This window comes from Ochlerotatus camptorhynchus, unplaced genomic scaffold (assembly GCF_037179485.1).
Source record: "Ochlerotatus camptorhynchus isolate MF236.1 unplaced genomic scaffold, CSIRO-AGI_Acam_v1.1 ptg000304l, whole genome shotgun sequence".
Taxonomy (NCBI): Eukaryota; Metazoa; Arthropoda; class Insecta; order Diptera; family Culicidae; genus Ochlerotatus; species Ochlerotatus camptorhynchus.
Window position 1 is genome coordinate 2,001,129 of NW_027040792.1, and position 20,781 is coordinate 2,021,909.

At 39.6% G+C, this 20,781-nt stretch overlaps 1 protein-coding gene across 8 annotated transcripts in view; it reads right to left on the minus strand.

The window, feature by feature from the left end:
- LOC135707152 (uncharacterized) overlaps positions 1–20,781 on the minus strand; it is a 193,673-nt gene that overhangs the window by 116,272 nt on the left and 56,620 nt on the right. The gene's annotated exons all lie outside the window — the stretch shown is intronic.

Here is a 20,781-nt window from a genome sequence, read left to right on the forward strand (position 1 = left end):
CAAACATAAATTCTTCCAGAGGGTGAGCATATGCGTTTATGGCTACGAATCGAATGTAATGAACGTAAACATTTGGTATTTGTGCGAAATATTTGATTGTCATGTGAAACTCTGGAAGAAAACAAAACCAAGTATGGTTTGCTTTTTCCACTTAGCTTCTTGATTCATTACGCTGTGATTGAATACTATTTTAGTAAAACCTTCTCGACCACAACAAAGGATGTCCTCACCCCCCAACAAATTTTAGCCTTCTGCCAGTTGTCCCATCTAACGAATCAAATTCGTTTGTTGGGTCGAGGTGATGGCCCAACTAGCAAACTTCGACTGTATATCAGTTCTAGGCTACTTTAACGTTTCAATAGCCATTTTTGATGATTTGAGTTCGTTTTAATTATTTCGACTAAAATGAACTTGGAATAGCCGAAACGTCAAAATAACCTCGAAAACTTTAAAATGACCTTAAAACACCCCTTGAAATAACCACGAAAACTGATGACCGTCAAGAATACTCTAAAAGCGCTTAATATGACGTTTGGCGTTTAGAACGTAAAAATAGCCTTTCAAATACCGTAATGGCTTTTTAAATGTCAAAATAAGCCTGAAACAAGAGCAATTGGACGCCAAATGACGAATCAATGCGACACGACCCTCTACGATTTGTGTGAAACGTTGCATAATTGTTTGTTAAGACTAATTAATAATCATTCACATTTGAGCTAAAATTCATCAACCATTTTGAGCTCTGCAAATATATTCAAAATGGCAGATTCAATATTTTTTTTCAAAAAATCATGTAACGGAAACTTGACTTCCAATCAATATGGCATTTGAGACAAAACTGTAGGAAAATATGACATTTGAAACGTAAAACATGGCCCTTAAAACACGAAAAATTACCTTATGAATGCCAAATACGACGTTTGAAACGCCAAAATTGGTTTTTATTCACGCCAAACGAGTCTTAAAATTAAGTGATAAATCAGATTTCAAAACACCAAAATCAACTTAAAACAATCCTTAAACTGCCAAAGCCGAGGGGGACAGATTACGGTATTTGAGGACGCCGCGAAAGAGCGTATCGACGCGATCCAAAGCGATGTTAACATTGTGATTTTGTCGTCTCTTTCGTTCACCCACTGTTTGAATGGTTGATGGAGTGATGGAGAAACATTCACATTGCCTTCCCTGTTTTCATAACATTAGTGGTTGTATGGGGGAAGAAACCAAAGCTGTAGCTCTTTACTCCTATGGTAAAATCCATAAGCAAACGGCATAATGTGTGTGAAACATGGCGGCCGTCGTACTATCATTACACTCCACTGAAAATTCTTATAAGCAACTGTCAATATTTGCTAGAAGAGACGATTTCTCGACGGTGCCGTCATGGCCAATAGAGAGGAAGTTAACATTTAAAAAAGGATGCAAGACAATGGAAAACGAAAAGATCAGGACGAAGATAATGCCACGGTTTGAAGGTGTTCCAAGTCGAAGGCGAAGTCGAATTTCGGCTGAATGATGGATTTCAGAAGCATTCGGTGAAGAATGGAGGATCCTATGAAAGAAATTCGTTGGTTGAGAGCTTCTGCTGTAGATGGTTGGGTGAATGTAAAATTTGGGTGGGTTAATGTTGTTTCCGAACAACTCTTTGAAAATATTAGCTATGAGTGGTCCGAGGTGCGATAATGAAAGTGACAGACAGTCAAACCATAATACACACTAAAAATTAAATGCGAGAACGGTTGGATAATTCTGACTAATTCAACATTACCGATGAATAGCGAATGAAATCGGATGATATCGGCAAGTGCGTGTTATTATTCTTTACAAATCGAAGAAATCCAGAAAAGTCAAATTTATTAAACTGATTTTATTGACATCCGTTAAATTTAATGTAGAATGGATAACTTTCGTTCCCTTAGGCCAAAACAGGATTTGAAACGCTAAAATGGTGTGAAATCCCTGAAATCAACTGATAATTTCGCTCAAAAAACCACCAAGACAACCTTAAAATGAAAACATAGCGAAAACAGTCTTGAAATGGAAAAAATGACCTACACACCGTAAATAATGTCAACCTTAAAATGCCATAAACACATTGGAAACACCTTAGCGTCTTGAAATTAAATTATATTTTTTTAGTAGCCGTTGGAACGTCATTTGCTATTAGCCCCGGTCCTCTTTAAACTGTCTCATTATTTATAAACAGCCCTTACATTTGACATTGACTGTTTCACTGTCATCTACACTGTACCAAAACGTCATCCTGTGTTCAAATGAAACCATTCACATCAAAACATCGAGATCACTTCAAATGATAGCTGCAACCGGATGACGGTTGTTTTGCAATCAGATGATGCTCCTCTCGAATACAGGATGAACGTTGATACGAGAAGCGAACGAACTTCAGTTGAATTGCGCAATGTTCTCTGTAGAATGATAGCCATCCCAAATTGAAGTGGATATGGTATTGATTCAGTCGATTTGCATCCAAAATGATGATGTAAATAATTCTATCGAACGTCATTTGCTCATCTGAGCTGACAAACGAGGTGGTAACATAGTCATCGCTATCAGAGGTGGTACGAACATTGGTAGAGCGTTGAAACCGAAGATTGTCTATTTCGTGGTGGAGGAAGTTTTTTCTGCCAACAGACGATTTTTGTATCCATGATGGAATGGCTTTTCACGGCTATTCAATATGGAATGAAAACAATCGAATTATGAATCTAACCTGTAGCATTTGCGAGTCATCCTATTCTTAAATTGCAAATCCTCTGTAAGGATACAGTCATATGAATGCTGACCGAACACTTTTCTTCTTCTTCTTTCCTTTATTTAACGTCGGTCTCTGTTCCGCAATCTAGTGCCAATCACCGACGGACATCGATTAGCATCCATTGACGGCAATCGAATGTGTAGGAAGGCAGCTTCCACACCTGCGTAGGATATCACACCCATTCAACACACATGGGCCGGGACCAACGGCTTTACTTCCCTTCCGAAGGAAGACGTGACCAGAGATTTTTATGCCTCAGAAAAATCCTACCGACCTCGGCTGGGATTGAACCCAGACCCATCGGGGTGTTAGAAAGCAGTCACGCTTACCACTACACCACTGGCGCCGGCTGAAACACTTTTGAACATGCCGTGCAAACTAAACTTTGCTCAAACGTCATCTAGCACATGGAACAGAGAAAAGCAAAATGGAACGTTGAGAAACGGAACGCAGAATAAAAACAAAACATCTCATAGGGCTACCAGAAACTCGCTTTCCTGATGATCGTAGGGTTAAACATTAAACCCATTAATATGCACGCAGTGTCGTTCAGAATTATCGGCGGTCCGATACATGCAATTCAGTTTCCTTTAATAGACACTGGCTTTTGGGTAAACATTTTCTGCAATCTGCATAACATAAAACTTAAGTTGAACCCAGATCCTTATAAACCAAAATCCTAATAACTATTCTATGTCACCATTTTCATAGAACATCCCTGAAAATCCGGGATTTTTCCTGAAGTTCGCGGCAATGTTCGTAATTTTCTCTGGACTTCCTTGAAGATTCTCTTGACTTTCCTGAAGTTCACTGTACTTTTATGAAGTGCTAAGAACTTTAAAAGTTCCCCATTTTTTTTTCTAAATGAACCTGCTTTGAAATTTTTGAACCCACCCGGCTGTTCACGGAACTTCCCTTACCATATTTAGGCTTTCCTGGAATTTTCTGGACCTTCCAAAAGATGCCACTATTTTTTTTTGAAATTCAAGGAAGTTCCTGAAGTTTTTAGCAATTTCCCAGGAGTTCTGTCCTAAGATTCTCTGATCTTCCCTGAACTTTTCCGAGCTTCCATAGAATTCTTTAAATTCTTCTGACGCTCTTAGTACTGCTCTGAACTTAATGGAACACTCCTAATAATACCTAAACTTCATTAATAGTTTTGAAGTTTTCACATTTTTAAAGTTTTCTGGATTAGGGTAAGTGTACCAGTTATGGCTATACGTTCCTATTATGGTGTGTTCCAATTACGCCCTATGGGATTCCCATAGGCCATCATTGCTACACACTATTATAGGAACGTGTAGCCATAATTGGTACATCTACCCTGCTTGAAATTTGGGAGCATCTCAAAACTTCCCGATGTTTTCCTGCAATGGATATCGAACTGCAATCATTTTCTCTGAAGTTCCTCCAACTTTAGACTGAAGCTAATGCAACTTCTTCGCATTTTCCTGATGTTCATGAAACTTTCTTGAAGATCTCGGAGTTTCCTTGAAGTTCTCGGATTTCCCCTAAAATTATCTAAACTTCTATGAAATTCCCGAAGTTCTCTGGTATCCTCGAAGATTTCCTGAACATTCATAACTTCACGGGAGTATTTTGGACTTCCTTCAAACTTACCGAACTTATTTAAGGTTCCCCTAATTTTCCTGAAGTTAAAGCGAAATAATTTAAGAAGTTCTCTAAATTGTCCTGGAATTCATGGTACTGTCCATAAATTATCGGATCTAACTCTTCAACATCTTAGAGCTTCCCCCAACCAGCCCTAGACTTTTCTGATGTTTTACAAGTTTTCCTGATGTTATGCTAACTGTCCGACCGATCTCTGAACTTTTTCAAAGTTCTCTAGAGTTCTAAGAAATGTTAAAGTATTGTATAAAAGTTCCTACTATTTTCTGAATCATTCGTCCCATCATTAGTTCCATCATTCCTTGAGTCGCAGCGTTGAACCTGAATATTGGCTTGCCAATGCACATCAAAAATCGACTACATTCATCCGAACATTTGTTTATCTCAAATCGAAGGAAGACATTCCGCGCAACTACCATAAACCGGACTAGTTAATGTTGATCTTCGTCAAGCTTCTTCTACATCAACACATGTCAGGCAGCCTTCAGTGTCAATTGGTGAGTTCGTTTCATTTTGTAAATTTTTATCTTTTCAAACCAGTAACGTTGGGAGATCACCTTTTTGTGGTGCGTTACTGGTATAAGATCTACCAGCGAACCCTAGTCGTGGCAACTTCAAACTAGGGAATCAGGATGTTCCAGTAATCAAAGGATCACATTTTAGTCCTTGTTACTTTTTATGACTTGATAATAGTGACAACCCAAGTAACATTGCAAGTCTAAATCATGTTCTACAGAACCCTCATAAAACCAAAATTGTTACTTGGGACGACTCGGGTAGTGACCACCGCGCCGTTATGCATTTCTATATTGTATATTTCAAATCAAAAATATTGTTTATGTTCATAGATTTCACATAATCCTTTTCCTTTCCCTTTTCTCTTTTCAGAAAGCGAGTAATGGCGTTATAGCCAAAAGTCATAAAAAGGCTAGGACAAGAGTTAGTGCTCATGCCCCAACCGTCAGAAGAAAATGGAGGATCACTTAACCTTTCTAGCTTTGATGCTTCCAACGACCAACTAATCATATAATTACCAAAATCGGAACGTACGGTACGAGATGTCCACGTTTCATCCATTTATTGGATTCTGAAGCATCGTGTTTAAATCTTCAATTTAAACAGGCCCGATGTTTTCTGAATCATCTTGCCCCTTAAATGCTGCACAGTAGGCCTGGCCGTTTTGATATGTGTGACGCATCTTCGATGTGAAACATATATCAAATAGACAAGAAAAATGATGTAGGTATATATATCATTTTCCAGGATGCTTTCAAGAACTGGCTGTGTTGGTTTTAGATTAAATTAGATTTTCCTGAAGTTCCCTATTTTTTCCCTGAAGATCCCGTCATGTTCCTGCAGTTTTCGGAAAAGTGAAATTCTATAAATATTCCATAATTGCGCAGAACTTCTTGAAAGTTTCTGCAATTTTCCTAAAGTTCATGGAACTGCTCTGGACTTCAATGAGCATCCTCGAAGTACTCGGAACTTCCCAGAATATAATATTACTCTCTAAAAATCTATGAACTCCTTTCATTTTTTCCGTCGATCTTGTTTTCCGTACTGAGAACCAATGCTACCGACGCCAGGGAGGCAGCTTCTACACCTGGACCCTACCTTTCGACCCATGAACTCATGGACCGTGGACCATCGGCTTTGCTTCCCTTGCGAAGCAAGCCGTGATCAGAGATTTTATGCCTCAGAAAATCCCGGTGGCGTCGACTGCGATGGATCTCAGGCCCTTTTGGGTGAGAGGCAGTTACGCTTACCACTACACCACCGGCGACGCTCGCCTTTGAAGATCTCTATTTTTTCTTGAGGAGAAAACTGAAATGAAGCTTCTGGAACTTTGCTGAAGTTTTCCTTTAATGTTCCAGAAATTTCCATTAAATTAATGGAACTACGCTCTGATCAGTTTTGATTTTCTAGGAGCTTCCCTGAAGTTCTTCTTCTTCTTCTAGTTGCACTTCCACAGTTATTAATTGAGAGCTTTCTATACCAACCAATGCATGAATTTGTGTATTGCGTGGCAAGGGAATAGGATAAAATCTCCAACCCGGAAAATTTAGTCGTCCAGACCGGGTATTGAACTCCGGCTTGGCAATACCGTGCCTTTACTGAGTAGGCTATTTGATGCCCCTAAAGTTTTTGATACTGTCCTGAAAACATTTAGACATCCCTGAAGTTCTCAGCAGTACTGTGAAGCTTCCGTAATTTTTCTGATGTTTTCTTAAGCTCTCCAGAGTTTTCTGGGCTTTCCTGAAATTCCCGGATCTTCTTTCGAAATTTTACAGAAGTTAATGAAAGTGTTCAGAATTTATCGGAACTAACCTTTACAGGTCTTTAAGCTTACCAGAAATTCTGGACGTTCCCGATGCTGAAATTATCGGACCCGGCCTTAGAATTTATGAAAATTCCTTAAGATCTCAACACCTAGGTTCTCTGAGATATTCGAAAATTCTTTATATTTCTTTGAAGTTCTCTTGATTTCTCTGAATATCTCTTAAGTTCTCAGAACTTCTCAAAAGATTCTGAAGTTTTCCTGAAGCTAATGGAATCGCCTTAGAATTCTTGATGCTTCCCTGAAGTTCCCAATATTTTCCAAATTTTTTCGGAACTTCCCTTATGTTCCTGCAGATTGTTTATGAAACTTCTGTGGAATTCTCTGCATTTCCTTTTATTCCTCTGAACTTATTTAAAGTTCCTTCAATTTGTTTTATTAAAATGGGATTGTCCTGAAGATCTTTTATCTTTCCTGAAGTTCATTAGTGTTCCTGGTAATGCCCTGAAATTAATGGAACTGCCCAAAAGATCCTTACGCTTTCCAGGAGTTCTCTGGACTTCCGTCAATATCTAGGATATTCTGTGAAGTTCTCGAAATGTTTCATCCTTCAAGTTCTATCCCATTTCTATCTATTTTCTTCTTTGACATGTTCGAAAATGCTTGAAGGATCCCGCTACTCTCCGGAACTCATGTAACTGCCCTGAAGTTTTCAGAACTGTCATGGATTGAAACTGACGTGTTTTGAATTTGCTGCTGCTTTATTTTCCGAGATTTTTGTTGAAAATTTAGTGCAATAAGTCCTTTAGCTGGTGCAAATTGGACACCTGAAAACTTTTTCAATGATTTCGCGTGTGTTTATTAGTGCTGTGTTTGATTATTTAAAAAAAAAGTGGGATCGAAAAAGTTTTTAAGATTACCGTGAGTGAACAAACCGGGTTTTTTCTTCCTTCGCGGCAGATCAGCAGATCTCCGCTGAATTTTCTTATGTAGGGGAAATGCAGGTAATTTGGGCCCATACATAAATTCAGCAATCGACTAAATTTTCAATAACAACCAAAAATATCCATTAGTAACGTCCCAATAACGCGTTCATCTAGATAAAATTGATAAATAGCAGATTTTTAGCGATGGGCCCAATCGTAGATCCATAGGCCAACATTAGAGACATTTCCCCTACGAATTGTGTCCGTTTGGGTTTAGTTACAAGTGCATAACGATCCGGAAGCCGGAATAAGTCCAGGAGGTAAAGGCGATATCCAGTGGAAGTAGGTTAAAATCGAACGTGCAAATTTTCTCCTGCAAAGTGCGGCTGCCTGCAAGCCAAAATGGGCGCGTATCTATCGAAACCACTCTCAACGAAGGATTCGAGCGAGGAGGCAATTGATTTGCTTGCTTGCGGTTCCAGCTCGATGCAAGGCTGGCGGATCAGCCAGGAGTAGTAGTTTCTAGTGAAAGAAATGATCTCCATCACATCACTAAATATAACCACGAGCACTGACGAGGAACTGCATCCCAAACCCCATTATAAACAAGGAGCGGTTGCATCCAACGAAACTTCTAAGCGAAAAAAATTATTACCAACATAGGAAAAAATTCGGTAAGATCCTTCCATTGCATTATTTTATGATTCTTCAATATAGTACAAATATTTACACATTACACAGAACTACACAACTCGGAGCGTTTGGTACGGTATGTCCACGCATCCTTCAACCCCTGTGGATTCAAGAAATGTTCCCATTCATTTCCAAGAATCATCTTTGCGGCAAATACAATGCAGTAGGCCTGGCCGTATTGATGTTTATATCATATCTCAGATATGCTGTAAACATCAATTAGACAAGAAAAATGATTAGACCTCATTTAACCTAATCATTTTCCAGGATGCTTCCTCGTACTGGCTGCGTTTGTATTAGATTAGATTAGATGAAGTTTTCAGAACTGCCATGAAGTTCACTGAATAAAAAAATTGTTATTGTTTTCCTGAAGTTAATGAAACTGCACTTTAGCTCGCTGGTCTTCACCGAAGTTAATTTTCCTGAACTCTTTGGGAAGCTTGGACATTTTTGGCACTTCAATTAAATTGCAAGAACGTTTAAAAGGTTTCCGAATTTTGAATGATGTCAATGGAACTAACTAACAAACAATTTCCCGGAACCGAAAATGGCTTGAGAAGGGTGCCAAAATGCTCTTTAAAACTGATGGTGTGGAATTACATCAGAACGATTAACTTTAGGTAAACTGATCCCGCAATTCTCACGTAATATTTGAGAAGGGCCTATCAGCTTTTGAAAAGAAAACTTGTAATGGTTTTTAATTAGTTCCCTAGACTCTCAAGAGCCGCGTTCAATGCATCCGGATCTGATGCGTTGCGGCAAAGTGACAGCTAAAGCTATTGTCAAAATGTCCGATTTACCGCTACGGATCATATCCAGATGCATTATGGGTGGCACTTTTTTCTGTGTTTCAAGATTCCAATGGCATTACCGTGGGCAGCCGGTGTCTAAAAATTCCCTTTAGTAAAATTATGGTCGCTGCCTGGTACCAGAAAACCGTTCCCATATTGGTTCCAATCGACTAAAGCAGTGCATTTTGACAGTAGTCCAAACTTTTTCCTGAAGGGGCTACCCGAGATTGTAGCAATTTAGGTGTGAAAATAGGACTAACCAACTTTTTGCTATGAAAATTGCATGCATGGAGGGGACCTTCTTGAGTAAATATCATGGCTTGCTTTGCTGGTAATGTATTGTCATGTCGATTTGCAAATACCTACCGGCAGCATCTCGCAGCATCCAATGGCAGTTCTCTCGATGAGCGAATACGATTGTATGCAAAGAAAAAGATCAAGATTCCTTAGTAGGTTAGCAAGTTCGCAACCCGCATCTTAATTGTTTACCACCGTCTTTAAATTCCGTTGAGACCGTGCAGATGGAAGACGGATGGAGGCTTGATTCAATATTTAAACAACCTACTGACGGGTTGCCGAGACACGCATGCAAATCAACACACAACTCGACTTAGAGCGAAAACGAAAGCGTGGATGATTGCCAATAAAAGTCTCTTTCGCTTCATGAAAACTGAATGACGAACGATTTTCAAATTTCAACTGAAACTGCCATCAAGTGAGCGCAGGACCCCTAATAAGTGGATCTATTAACATGCGTGTTTGTCACCTCGCATCGGTAGCCCTTTTAGATCCCGGCCCGGTCCGTCGTGTTGATTGGTACGCATTCAAACGTCAGCGACATCGGCCAACGGAATGGTCGTTAAACAAATAATACACCCCGTAAATTGGTCCGGATTGGAAGAAGAAATGTTAGACAAGCGAGAAGGTTCGTTGTCTCTTCGCTGTCTACACTTGTGAACAAACGACCAAAATCAAAGGAACGGGTTTTTTTTTTCTTCGGTCGTTTGGTGTCAAGAGTCGGATTTAAAAGTGATCTGGATTTTGTTGTTTGGATTTTCTTATTTATTGGATTCTTTTTTTCTCTCGATGGGAACAGGTTGGAGCGATTTATTGCTTTCTCCTAGCCCAGCGACTTAGGCTTCGTGCACAAATTACGCAATGCATCGAGGGGAGAGGAAGCTTGCGTTACTTATGGTTACATAGAAGGTAATGGGAAACGTTACGTAACGGGTTGGCCAAAGTAAAAAAAAATCTAAAATGAAAACCTTTCAAACTGTTAATTGGGATCTTGGGAGAATTTTGAAAAATACATCGGATACTACTTATATATCGTCGGAAAGTTTGTTTTCTGAGCACAACTATTTTTTTTTTCGATCCCATTTACTTCCACCTCGATTTTAAAATCAAGATTTAGAGCAAGTAGTTCACTGTTTGACACGAAACTAACAAATTAACAGCTCGCTCCCATACAAAGTACCACCGAGGGTGCTAAGATGGTGTTTTTTTTCTCTTGAAATCACACTTAGTTAAAATAGTTCCAGTGCTCCAAAATTGATGATTTTTTTTAATTCGATTCCATTTGAAATGCAGATTTCGAAACTCCAATTACCACAATACCCATAAAGAACCCAATTGGATTGCTTAGGGGTATTTGAGTAAATACATACTGAACAAAAATCCAAAATATCATCAATTTTGACGCACTGGAACTATTTTAAATGGGTGCGATTTCATAAGCAAAATTCACCATCTGGGCACCCCGCGGTCGAACTTTGAAGAGTTGTGCCTGTGGTTGTGTTCCATTTGGTGAATTTTCACTTAAATTTGACAGATGGAAAATTTTCAAATAAACTTGCTATTCGAGCAGACTTATTTCTGAAGGATCAGGACTCAAATTTGACCCAAACTTTTTTTGCAATTCGGACGATCAACAAGAGAGGGATTTTCGAAGAGTGTAATTTATTTTCGAAGTGTCAAATTTAAGTGAAAATTCACCAAATGGAAAACAGCCTTAGCGTCAAAAATTAAAAATTTAAATCTTAATTTAAAAATCGAGATGAATGTCTTAGAGATCGTTATGATTAGAAAACGAAGCTCTTTCACATGATGCATGTGTTTCGAAATTAAACAACCCAATTTAGATTATTTATTCAATCTAGAAAAAAAGGGGTGGGAGAGAGCGTTTTACGTCATTTTAGTGGGGAAGTGAGTTAGCGTTACGTTTGTTACAAAGGAAGGGGGGAGGGAGATGGTAAAAAATCTAGATGTTTTTTTGCGTTACGTCATTTGTGTACCGCGCCTTAGTCGGAGAAGATTTAATCATCATCGCCTCCGGCGGAAAGTGAAACTGTCAACAGGAGGTTGCTTCTTGGAAATGTTTGGGTACTCCCAGCGGAGGGTTTCATTGGAGGTATCTAATTCGGTTAATGTTGTTGTGGGTCGGGTGAATTAGTCTAAACAAATGAAAAAATTACATCCATGAACGTCCATGTCCATGCAACGACGTAAGTTCTCTGTTGGAACATGTACATTGTACATCACAAAGCATGACTAGATTCTTTTACAATGTTCGTGAAGCTGCAATGCTTTCTACTCCATACTACATCGTCATCTGAACGTAAAATAATGTAATCGATTTGCGTCTTCATGTGTTGCATGAGCATGAGCATGATTGACCACCCGCGGATGCATCTCCGTTATTGCCAGATGAGCTTTAATTACAACATATGATGCTTGGGACTAGCAATCATCCTCAATACCAGCGCCGGTCGCGTCCGAATGCACGTCATGAAAGGATTGCGTAGTAATGTGTTGACTGCACTTGCACGAAAAATCACTGAGATATTGGATAAAAGGGGTTGGGTATGTAGCAAGGTTCATTTTGGCAAACCGTACGCTGAATTACTGTGCTGGATTTGACTTGGGGGTGGCATGAGATTCAACTCATGATGTTCTGCTCAGTAAGCAAAACGTCCGCTCTCAGAACACCGAGCCCTCATATCACATCACACCACTTGTGATCGAGTTGTTGTAGCCATTCAAACCCGGCACCGACGAAAACGACTGTGACTCATTGTGACTATGCATTTTTTTTTTAATATGATGTGGCCTGGGTTTGATCCCATGATTTTCTGCTCCCTAAGCAAAAATGGCTATCTGAGGCAGCCAAGCCCTTCATATCACAACACACTACTTATGACCGAAGTAACACAAATTCATAGAATTATGTTGAGTAAACTATTTTACAACCAAAGCCAGTCATACAAAGGTTATGTTCGGCACGGATGTTGGAGGACTTAAATCCAAATCAGTCAAAGGCCATGCAATGGCATGATAGCATCTTCGCAAAAACCGAACAAATTAACCAGCGTAGTCGAGGTCATACCGGATAACAACGGGAAGCGAAAGCACTCCAAATACCTCAGCAACACAAGAAAAATATCTGCAAAAATATATTCCCTCCCGTCGAATTGACATTAGAAACTCACCTTGGAAGTCTGGACAGAATTTCATTCGTTTTTTTTTCTTGTGATTCACGAATAAAGGAGTGGAGAGTCTGTGGTGAGTAATTAAACCTAATGTATTAAAGTTGCTTTCTTAACTTTTGTTCATTGTCATTGGTCGGTCGGTGAAGTAAATTCAATTTGATGATGCCTGGAATTGAGATTGGATCTGGGATAATCTTGTACCTATCGAAAAAAAAAAAAACTCTCCATTATTGGGATTATCCTCGCAGTTTCTTTGGCTACCAGAAAATCCTTGAATTTCTCCTTTTATAATTCTTTTGAATTTGCCTGAATTTTTCCCTACAAGAAATTTATTTAATAATAAATTCATAGAATTTATCTCAAAAATATTTTTTAAATTTTACTCAGGGCTATCTTGGAATTCTCCTTGACCCTGTTTTTAAAATCTTCTTTGAATTCTAGTTAGAACTGCCTTTAAATTCTTCCTAATTTTTTCCTGGAATTCTTTTCAAAATTCCTTCGGAATTCATCAGGAATGCTTCCCAGATTTCGATAGGAATTATTTTAAAAATTTCCAATGATTTCTTAATTCTCTTTCAAAAGCTTTATCAAAAATCTTAGCTACCTTAGTACCTTAGTGATATTTGCACCTTAGCAATGTTAGTACATACCGAAAAATGATTCCAAAACCTTGGGATTTATTTTAAATCCGAAATCTTGAATATTTCACTTAGTCCGAGAATTTGGAAATCTGCTTCAAATATTTGTCTCTAGGTCCAGAATTTCAAAACAAATTCTAAGTGTGAAATTTTTATCACAAATCCTAAAAAAGATTCAAGCTCTAAATTTTTCAACTTTTGTATAAGATCCAGAAGCCTGTTGACTTTTCTCAAGCCATAAGATTGGAAAAACAATTCAGCTTCTTTCATAATGTTAAACAATAATCACTCTACAAATTTCATAAACCTTCTGAAACATTAAAAAAACTATGAATTTCTTGTTCTTTTAAAATTAAATCAAATTTAAATTATATCAATAATTCTACATAGTAAAAGAAGCTTCTGAAGAACCTTTTTAAGAAAGTTCTAAAAGAGGCTACCAGAAGAAGATGGTTTGCTGGTTATCTTTATTAAGGAGATTTTCAGCAAGACACTGGTTCATCTACGGCAAAAGAAGTTTCTAGAACACGCTTCTGAAGGAAGCTCACCCTAGACGCTAGCCCGTCACTCCACTCTTCTGACTAAAAAAATACACGGTCATTAAGGTATTACGTTTAAATGAATCATGAATCATGAAACTTACTCACTTGGACCCATAACTGCTACTTCTAAACTCAAATTCCTGGACTCTAACTTCCCGACTCCAACTCCTCAACTGCAACTCCTCAACTGCAACTCCTCGACTCCAACTCCTCAACTGTAACTCCTCGACTCCAACTCCTCGACTCCAACGCTTCGCCTCCAACTCCTCGACTCCAACTTCTCAAGTCCAACTCCTCGACTCCAACTCCTCTATTTAACTTCTCGAATCCAACTCCTCAATTCCAACTCCTCGACTGCTCCACGAATCCAACTCTTCAACATCAACTCCTCGACTCGAACTCCTCGACTCAAACTCCTCGACTCCAACTCCTCGACTCCAACTTCCCAATTCCAAATGCTTGACTCCAACTCCTCGACTCCAACTCCTCGACTCCAACTCCTCGACTCCAACTCCTCGACTCCAAATCCTCGACTCCAACTCCTCGACTCCAACTCCTCGACTCCAACTCCTAACAATCTCTATGGAATTTTCCACATAGCGGACCTCACATAATTGATTTGGAATTCTTGTCAAAACTCTCTTAAAGCTCATTCAAAAAATCTTTAAAAAATTTGACCTAAAATGTCATGCTGTTATCTCTCGAATTAATTTTAAAATCCACTCAAAATTGCTTTCGAAAAAAAAGTCTAATAGAGTAGAGCACTACTTCGGCCTAATCGCCCATTTTAGGCCTATCGAGCAGAAAACATGAAATAAATCCATTGTTTCTTCAACTTCTTCGACTCCAACTCCTAGACTCCAACTCCTCGAGTCCAACTCCTCGAGTCCAACTCCTCGAGTCCAACTCCTCGAGTCCAACTCCTCGACTCCAACTCCTCGACTCCAACTTCTCGACTCCAACTCCTCGACTCCAACTCCTCGACTCCAACTTCTCGACTTCAACTCTTCGACTCCAACTCCTCGACTCCAACTCCTCGATTCCAGCTCCTCGACTCCTACTCCCCGACTCCAGCTCCTCGACTACTCCTCGACTCTAACTCTTCAACATCAACTCCTCGACTCCAACTCCTAACAATCTCTATGGAATTTTCCACATAGCTGACCTCACATAATTGACTTGGAATTCTTGTCAAAACTCTCTTAAAGCTCATTCATAAAATCTTTAAAAAATTTGACCTAAAATGTCATGCTGTTATCTCTCGAATTAATTTTAAAATCCACTCAAAATTGCTTTCGAAAAAAAAGTCTAATAGAGTAGAGCACTACTTCGGCCTAATCGCCCATTTTAGGCCTATCGAGCAGAAAACATGAAATAAATCCATTGTTTCTTCAACTTCTTCGACTCCAACTCCTAGACTCCAACTCCTCGAGTCCAACTCCTCGAGTCCAACTCCTCGAGTCCAACTCCTCGAGTCCAACTCCTCGAGTCCAACTCCTCGACTCCAACTCCTCGACTCCAACTTCTCGACTCCAACTCCTCGACTCCAACTCCTCGACTCCAACTTCTCGACTTCAACTCTTCGACTCCAACTCCTCGACTCCAACTCCTCGATTCCAGCTCCTCGACTCCTACTCCCCGACTCCAGCTCCTCGACTACTCCTCGACTCTAACTCTTCAACATCAACTCCTCGACTCCAACTCCTAACAATCTCTATGGAATTTTCCACATAGCTGACCTCACATAATTGACTTGGAATTCTTGTCAAAACTCTCTTAAAGCTCATTCATAAAATCTTTAAAACATTTGACCTACAATGTCATGCTGTTATCTCTCGAATTAATTTTAAAATCCACTCAAAATTGCTTTCGAAAAAAAAATCTAATAGGGTACAGCACTACTTCGACCTAATCGCCCGTTTTAGGCCTATACAGCAGAAAACATGAAATAAATCCATTGTTTCTCCAACTTCTTGACTCCAACTCCTCGACTCCAATTCCTCGACTCTAACTCCTCGACTCCAACTCCTCTACTCCAACTCCTCTACTCCAACTCCTCGACTCCAACTCTTCTACTCCAACTCCTTGACTCCAACTCCTCGACTCCAACTCCTCGACTCCAATTCCTCGACTCCAACTCCTCGACTCCAACTCCTCGACTCCAACTCCTCGACTCCAACTCCTCTACTCCAACTCCTCTACTCCAACTCCTCGACTCCAACTCCTCGACTCCAACTCTTCTACTCCAACTCCTTGACTCCAACTCCTCGACTCCAACTCCTCGATTCCAGTCGACTAGAACTCCTCAACTTCAACTCCTCGACTCCAACTCCTCGACTCCAACTCCTCGACTCCAACTCCTCGACTCCAACTCCTCGACTCCAACTCCTCGACTCCAACTACTCGACTCCAACCTTTCGACTCCAACTTCTCAACTCCAACGCCTCGACGTCAACTCCTCGACTCCAACGCCTCGACGTCAACTCCTCGACGTCAACTCCTCGACGTCAACTCCTCGACTCCAACTCCTCGACTCCAACTCCTCGACTCCAACTACTCGACTCCAACCTTTCGACTCCAACTTCTCAACTCCAACGCCTCGACGTCAACTCCTCGACTCCAACGCCTCGACGTCAACTCCTCGACTCCAACTCCTCGACTCCAACTCCTCGGCTCCAACTACTCGACTCCAACTTCTTGACTCAACCTTCTCAACTCCGACTACAGGTAAACCTCGATATAACGTAACTGTCACTTTTGACTTCCATCGTCAATATCTCGCTAATAACAATTGAACCATACAAATTAATATTACCGATAACTGGGGGATTATCTCATCTGTCCAATGTTGTTATTACTTTACTTGTTTGAATGATCGTTTATGAAAAATCAGCGATGGAAATCAAAACTGACAGTTACGTTATATCGAGGTATACCTGTATACAGGCCTGCTTGAAACTTTCAAAGTGATAAACTGGGTTTTTAATGGATTATTCATGCGAGCAAAGTTTGAATACGCTTTATTTTGGTTTGAAAAGTACTAGGGAAAATGGCTCTAATGTTGGCCTATGGATCTAAGATTGGGCCCATCGCTAAAAATCTGCTATTTATCAATTTTATCTAGATAAACGTCATTTGCGACGGTACAAATGGATAATTTTGGTCGCTATTGAAAATTTAGTCGATTGCTGAATTTATGTATGGGCCCAAATTGGGGGCATTTAGGCCGACATTACATCCATTTCCCCTACGTTTGGCAATATTTAAATTTATGAAACTTGAAAGTTCTGTCGGAACTTTATTTGAACTTTATGAAACTTGAAAGAACTGTCGGAACTTTATTTGAACTTTTTGGAACTTCGAAGTGAGTTTTATCGTTGAATGCGGAACTTTTGGTTACTTGGGAATCTAGTTCCCGCTTATTAAAAATAGTTTACAGATAAATTGGACTTCTCAGAAGATCGCAGGTTTTGAAAATTCCCAGAGTTTACTATAACTTCTGTAAAGATTCTGACTTAATTAAACTGAGGATATCTGATTTTTCCTGATGTTATCGAAGCTATCCTGAAGTTCTCGTCATTATCCGGAAATTCTTGGTACTGCCTTGAAATTAATTACAAAGTCCTTTAATATCTTAACTTCCCTGAAATCTCTGGACTACTTTTAAAACTATTCGTATGATTCAAATTTTAAAAAAACGGAGGCGAACCAACCTCAGGCTGAAAACCTTCATAATAAAGAAAACTTAACTTAACTTTAAAACATTACTAGTATTATTATTCATGGTTTTTCATACTTTTTAAAATTTTCTAGAACTTTCTGTCCTTCCTAGAACTTCGTAAAGTTTCTCAAAATTTTCATAACATTGAAGCACCATGTCCTGAATTTGTCTAAACTATCCCTCGCAGATCTTCAAACTTGCCCATATGTCTGGACGTTCCTGAAGTTATTGGAAGTGCCCTTAAGGTCTCTGAACTTCCCTGAGTATTGGAGGACCTAGCTTCCCTGAATTTTTGAACTTCAATAATGTTTCCTCAGTTTGACACAAGTTCTATTGACTAAAAGTTCTTGCAGTTTCCTTGAAGCTGATGAAGCTATCTTGAAGATCTTAGCTTATTAAGTGCTCTCAACTTAGTGTTCTAGATGCACTTCCACAGTTGTTAATTGAAAGCTTTCGATGCATGTACCATTTTTGCTTTAGTATAATTGTGTGGCAAGTAAAATTCTTCTCCATGCCCAGGGCAGTCGAGACATTTTCCAACCCGAAAAATTCCGGATCGGGAGTCGAACCCAGCCACCTCCAGCATGGTCTTGCTTTCTAGCTGTGCCTTTACCGAGTGAGCTAAGCTTCCCAAGCTTCCCTGAAGTGCCTGGAATTTTTCAGAAGTTTCTTCACTTTCCCGCAGTCTGTTCATTCTTTGGAACTTCCTACAATTTTCGGGACCACCCTGCACCTCTCTAATCTTTGCAGAAGTTCTTGTTAATCTTCTGATGATGACCCAGGAATCACTCTATTATTTATAAACTGTCACAAAGATCTATAAACTTCCCGACGCTTTCTACAGTTCCGTGAATTTCTCGGAACATCAGTGATGCTTCCGACATTTTCCTTAAGTTCTCTAAACTTCCCTCACGGCGAATGAGAAGGACGCAAATTTGAGCTTAGCTTACTCATAAATCACATAAAGTGCAGGAACTCAGCGATGAGTAAATTTGGCTCATGTTTTTCCAAGTTTGTCCAGGAACAAATTCCCGAATATGCGAAAAATTAAGATTGGATTCTCTCAGGCTATTGGTACTTCTCCTAGACTGAGTAAAATTTTCGTCAATTTTCCTCATTTTCCGGCAGATTTCTTCGGTTTTCCACAGAAAAACATGAGGCAAATTTTCCCATCGCTGAGTTCCTGCACTTTTGACGATTATGAGTAAACTAAACTCAAATTTGGGTCGGTCTCTTTCGCCGTGCTGATCTTCTCTAGACTAGCTTTAAATTTGGGAGCTTCTTGAAGGATCTCGCAATTGTCCTGATAATCATAAAACTGCCCTGTGTTCTCAGAATTGCCCGAAGCAAACGTAGCTTCCCTTAGATCTATATACTCAACTGAGGTTTTGGCCACTGCAGTAAGTTCTGAAAATTTCCTGAAGTTAATGGAACTGCCCTGGAGCTCTTTATTCACTGCAGTTCTAGAAATTTGCCTATCAGAACTTACGCTAAAAGATATTAAAACTTTCATGTTGTTCTGGACGTTCCTAAAGATCTTGGAACCACAATAAAGTTTTCAGAATGTCCTTAAATTCTTGTAATTTCCATGAAATTTTCAGAACTCCTGGAAGGTTTGCTCAATTTTTCTCTGTAATTTATGTTGTCAGAATTTTCCATAATTCATGAGGTGCTCAATTTTTCTGGACTTTGTTCTTGGAACATCATAAAGAGCATTTTTTTTAAAGATTCAGAACTTTGCTCAAGTCTCCAAAAAATGAAATTGTTAGGACATTTCTTCACTATCCGTCAGTCTGTTCATTCCTCGGAACTTCCTTCTATTTTTGGGACCACCCTGAAGCGCTCAGAGCTTTCCCGAATAAACTCTAAACTCCTCTAAACTTTATTATATATCTTCAAACTTACCAGAAGTTTTCTGAAGTTTCTTGAATTTCCTGAGAAGTTCCTAAAATTTACAATATGTTAGTGGAACAGTGGTGAAGCTCTCTGATGTATAGTTTTTTTTTTCTGAAATTCATGGAATTGCACTGATGTTCTTGGAACTCACCCTTACAAGTCTTTAAACTTTCTGAAAGTTCTGAAGTTTTTGAAAGTTCTCTGAATGTTTCGGATATTCCCTAAAGCTCTTGGAACATTCAAATTTACGATATTAGGTAGACATTAGGAAGGTGGAATATTTTCCAAACGTTTGTTCTTGAATTTGTAATATTTGTAAACGTGAATTGGTTTCATAGGATTAACGCATATAGATCGATATTGCTGCACCCAGTTAGTTTGGATTTAAAAATAAACAAATTGTTTCTTGTAGCTGGTTACTCATTGAGTCTGACAGGTCTTGTTTTGAGTTATCACCGGAAAAAATAACGGCCCGGAAAATTTTGGTTCAACTTCTCTTATTTTTCCGAAGTTACATAAATACATAACTCGTGAATCACTCACTAAATAATAATGAAAGTTACATGCGCCACATAAGCAGATTTTTTATGAACTTTAGTGAAGATATCGCAATACCGATAAATACCAATTTTTTAAAGTGATGGTTCCGTTGTTTGAAAATATCTCCTGGCACCCCTGCATGTCACCTCCGCACCTATACACCTTCACTGAACAATATCAAGCTGTGAAGAAGTCACCGGTGAATTTCTACGCTTCAGGAGAAACAGGTCGCTCCAATTTTCACCGTCCAGAAATCATGAGACCAGCTGCCGCAATGTTTGTGTAACATGTGGTCCATCGATACACTACTAATTATGATGTTCCCAAACCCAGTTCCACCAGCGCAGTGCGGCCCAGAAACTAGGTCAAACGACATTGAAGCGTGGATAATTGCGCTGCAAACCGTACTGCCCCGTGCACACGATTGTCATCCGCACCCCGGTTCCGATTCCGGGGACAATTTTCCCTTGCGTAAGAATATAGAGCCGTCAAAATTCGAACAAGCGGTTTTTCCGATCGATCATCGATCGATTGGCTGCCCGGGCGCGGGTTGGGGAAGTAGAAGCTTGACAAACTGCCGGCCCGGCACGTGTTCGTTCGGGTTGGTGGTAGACGTTCGGTATGGGTACCTACTGTAATTAGTGTGTCGAGTTGGTTGTCGTCGTCGTCGTCGTCATCGCATGGGCGTCAAACGGCTTCATCAGAGCGTGTGTGTGTCATTACAACGATCAATGTGGTCCACAACCTAAATGAGCAACGTTTTTTTTGGCACACAAGCGTTGCCGTTAATGATGCCATCATTAGCGGTTAGGGGGAAAACTAGAGCTTTTCCACCACAGGAAGTGTAAATTTGAGATTTCAGA